General features: G+C 35.2%; 1 long non-coding RNA gene across 1 annotated transcript; it reads left to right on the forward strand.

The window, feature by feature from the left end:
* Window positions 1-760: 760 nt before the first annotated feature.
* Window positions 761-4,194, forward strand: LOC149194166 (uncharacterized). The gene is made up of 3 exons (XR_016255031.1): window positions 761-1,513; window positions 1,939-2,143; window positions 3,646-4,194. It is a non-coding gene; the product is annotated as an uncharacterized LOC149194166 (long non-coding RNA).
* Window positions 4,195-4,639: the final 445 nt, after the last annotated feature.

Below are 4,639 nucleotides of genomic sequence, written 5' to 3' on the forward strand. Positions count from 1 at the left end.
TGGAACAAATACTACGGCCGAAATCACTGTTTGTTGGACATTCTTATTTTTTGATTCCTACAAAAAAATTGGTTTTTTACAAGTTTGTGGGACTCAAAATGCTTTATTGACTGGTTATCAAGCTCCTCAAATTTACAGGTATTAAATTTATCTTACTGAAAATACATGAAGCAAAAATTTCAATACATCTCTTTTCAGCACATACACATGGAATGTAGCATACACCCAGTCCTTATCAAAGAAAGCTCTCTCTGCGGTTGAAGAATACATTTTTTTTAAAAGAGAAAAAAATCCTCTTTTCCTATGATATTAGTGTCTCTTAGTCAGTTCCAAGCTCTTAGCATTTCAATCAAACTGGATTTTGTGTTTTCACAATTGCTTCCCCAAATCTAAAAAGGGGAAGTGGCTCTTTTGGTTTAGATATTATAACAATTTCCTACAACATTACTCTACATTTCTCTTTTTGGGTTTACGAGCACAATAATGATATTTGTAGATTTATGAGTGTCATATTTACAGGCATTGTATTTTATGTTCTTAATTGTATATGCATAACAAAATTTGAATTGAAAAAAAATAAAAAATTAAAATTATACATAAAGTAGCATCTTTAAATCAACTTAAAACGTGAAAACAATTTGCCATACCATTTTGAATAATGATTATACTCCACTAATAAATAAGACCATTTTGAATAGTGATTATACTCCACTAATATATAAGACGGGAGGATGATCCCCAATAATAATTCCATGGTATACGTTGAAAAATAAAAATAATTCCATGGTATGATGCCGATGTTTAACAAATTCCAAGTATGACGGTGATGTTTAATAAATTCCATGATATTATGGCGAAGTGTAAGAAATGAGGGTGATGTTTGCGATTTTAAAATCTCCTTACAGTGTAATTCTTATCAGGTCGCCAGATGACTCTATGGAAGATCACCACGTCAAAACCTTGTGCTGTACGCACTGGTTCATTTCACAGCTTTCTTACCTTCAATATCGCTCACATCATCTCCATCTCCATCTTTGTCCGCACCCATGGGCTCTATTTTTGTTCCCAAGCATCAGAAAGCTAGTTTATATTTTATTGGTAGATATCTAGGTAGCGAGGAACACAAATCCTATAGCAAGGAACACAACTTAGGGTTTGAAGGACACTGGACTTGGTTTGAAGGACACTGAACTTGTAAAAGAAAGAAATGGTAGCTTGATGTTTGTATGTTCTGTGAGCGAATAATGTCTTTCCTTTTTGGTTTCTCCTCTTCCTGATGGTATTCTACCACTGAAATTATTGTTCGAAATAACACCTGCAATACATGGATGTATACCGCCGGGGTATGGTATCGTACAGTGTAACGCCAATCTAACCTAGTTGCAGGGTTGCATTACATGGCATGGCGGAGCATCTATTGGGAAATAACCAAGCTGAATGGGGATTTATCCAACAATAATTTCAGTGGAAGACTACCATCGATCTGGAAGACTCATGGATTTCGAATCAACAGGTTATGGCTATATCGCGTTCATCTGTTATATGTCTTGATTTTGTGTATTAAAATGGAAGAAGTTGAGTATTTTTCTGAATTATGAACTGGAAAAAGAAGGGTTCGGTTTTTTGCGCATTGAAATGTCCGAAGCCTTACCATTTGCAAATGGGGTTGTAGCGTTTTTCTTTGAGGGAATCAGACCTTTGATTTGCTCCATTTCTCTCTTCTTTGGCATTTGATAATTACTCTCAATTTATTTTTGCAATTTCATTTGCTCATCAATGAAATTCTTACCAGTGGATTTAATAATATTTGCACCTTCATCTTTGAGAGTTCCAAAAACCCTGCATCTGTAATTTAGCTCTTTTATAATTCTTCTACATAGAGTCGTTTATAACTTCGAAGCATTGATCATTGATGAAGCCCTAGACCTTTTGTTGCAGATTTTTTCTGCTCGATATGTTGGAGAGCTTACAGAAATCTCTTAATGTTAAGGAGGGTTTACAAAGTCCCTCTTACTTTGTCGTTTACAACGACAGAATTTGTGTTTTCAATGTAATCTCTGTGTTGCCTACAATAAGGACATCCCTATAGCTCTTACTGATATGCACGATTGTGGCGTTGATGCGAAGATCAACATGAATTTCGGTATGTTTTCTGGTTGTTTTTAATGCTTGTTTGATTGTCAAATTTGGTATAGGTTAAGGTTTTAGGAGCTGTTTTATTTTGCATAAATTCAAGTTTAATCAGAGGTTCCTGAAGTGAAAATGTCCTCTGAAAGATAAAAATCTTAGATCCTCAAACATTGTTTTGAACTTTATCTCACAGTAAAACGTGAAAGAAAAAAATCACAAAATTATGCTTATTCATGTATTGGGCATTATCTCACAGTAAAACGTGAAAGAAAAAAATCACAAAATTATGCTTATTCATGTATTGGGCTGTGTGCGATATTTCGCAGATGGATTGGGTTGTGATGGAAACAAAATTTACTTGTTGGACTGCTCTAGATTGAAGATTTCTGGAATGAGTTGTTATTCACTTGTATTCTTTACCGTATGGGTGTATGATGACTATCAACGTTTTGATTTGGCTGTTTTGCAAAATTTTCACCTTAGTTGTTGTGTTGACTTTACATGCTCACACATTTGATTGTGTTTGGTTAACATTTTTTGCGTGGATTTTGGTTAAGTCTGGTTTTCTGTTTAGGAATAAGAGTTTTGTAGGGAAATTCTAGGTTCTGCAAATTTGCAGTTTCTTCTGCTACTTGAGACTATGGACGACTCTGTTCATCTGGGCTAGGTTTATATATAGAATCAGGCATACTGGTGCTATGAATTTGAATAAAGTACTCTGGTATTTTTCTAGGCTTGAAGTTTTAACATTTCATTGTGGTGATTTAGCTTGGTCTTCTGTGGATTTCTTTATTGGGTTTCAGTGTTTTTGCATAGCACACAACTTGTTAAAATGAACAGGTTTCTAATTTGAATTGGGATTAATTTGTATACATACATCGACCACCCACATAGACCAACGACCTCGAATGCCTTCACTGAGCCTTTAATTCTTTAGATGGAACACTAAGGCATTCTAGCAACTCCGACTACTGTTTTTGGCTACTACTTGTCTGGTATGGCAGGTGTTGAGGTTTGAAATTAGATATCCCAAATGATTGAGGCCAGATTAAACTCAGGCATGTCCTGCCACTTATTCTGAAGCTAAATATTATCCATGAATATAGTAACTACCCAGAGCTCAGGAGCTATGAAATTTCTGTACATAACTAGAGACCAGACTTGCCTTTTCAAGAACCGAGGAGCAAAGAAACTTCAGTGGGTAGTTAGAGACCAGACTCGCCGGCCCTGTTGCAGTTAGATCTTATATTTCTATCGTGCAATTATTTTTAGGAAGACAATAGGTATTCAATCAAAGCTCTATAACGCGTGAGATTCGGCACAATGATTCACCTCAAAATTTCAACAAATAGGAATTAAGGGGTGAAGTAGTTGCCGAGTGAAAGTAGTTTCTTCCGCAGCCAACTTCTGAGATTAGTGAAAACTAATAAGTTTAGTTCTTGACTACAGAGCTTTTCACTGAACATAGATGGAGATAAAGGAGTTAGTTAATTATTACGTTTTTTTTGCATTCAGATGGGTTATTGTATGAAGAAGGGATGAGGACAATATTTGTGGCAAATCCTGCACCAACGGTTGCTTTCCTTCGTTCTTGATTGAACTTCCTCGTAATTATTCTGATCTACATAGTCGTATGGATATATGATGTCCTACAACAATTCGGTGATGGACCATAATAACCTAATCAAGAAAACCCCGAAAGGCCTTGCAAGGTGCATATTTATATATGTTAATTGACATGCAATCAAGTGGATCTTTACAAATCCACCAAAATTTGTTTAGGTTTTATTTTAAAAGATGTTCAAAGAAAATTAGCTTTTTCCCGACGATCAAACTTTCTCAGAAGATGTTACTCGTGCATATACAACCTACATTCTTGGGACATCATGTTAAGGAAGTAAAGTGTGTTGAATTCTTCCTGGACAATCTTCTTTTGCAGACGTAAATCCTCAGAGACGAAGTGAAAAAAATCTTCACTTTGTGAACAAATTTCTGAGAGACAGATTTGCCTACAATAAGGACATTCCTATAGTTCTTATTGATATGCACAATTGTGGTGTTGATGCGAAGATCAATTTTCTAGTTGTCTTTCATGGTTGTTTGATTGTCAAATTTAGTGTTGGTTAAGGTTTTATCAACTGCTTTATTTTGCAGATATTCAAGTTTAATCAGAGGTCCCTGAAGTGAAAATGACCTCTAAAAGGTAAAAATATTAGATCCTTCACGTCTGGACTTTTTTGATGGTTTATTTTTGTGAGTTTGTATAGAAGATTGATTGCCCGAAACTTTCATTTGAACTTATCTTAGTAAAATGTGCGAAAAAAATCACAAAATTTCCTGTATTGGGCTGTGGGGGCTGTGGGCGATATTTATCCAGATGAATTGGATTGTGGTGGAAACAAAAATTTACTTGTTGGGTTAACCCAGATTGAAGATTTCGAGAATGAGTTGTTTTTCACTTGTATTCGTTACTGTATGGATGTATGATGGATATCAACATTTTGATAGG

Source organism: Pinus tabuliformis, chromosome 2_2, assembly GCF_031772625.1.
Source record: "Pinus tabuliformis cultivar Carrire ecotype Pingquan chromosome 2_2, CPIR1, whole genome shotgun sequence".
NCBI classification, from domain to species: Eukaryota; Viridiplantae; Streptophyta; class Pinopsida; order Pinales; family Pinaceae; genus Pinus; species Pinus tabuliformis.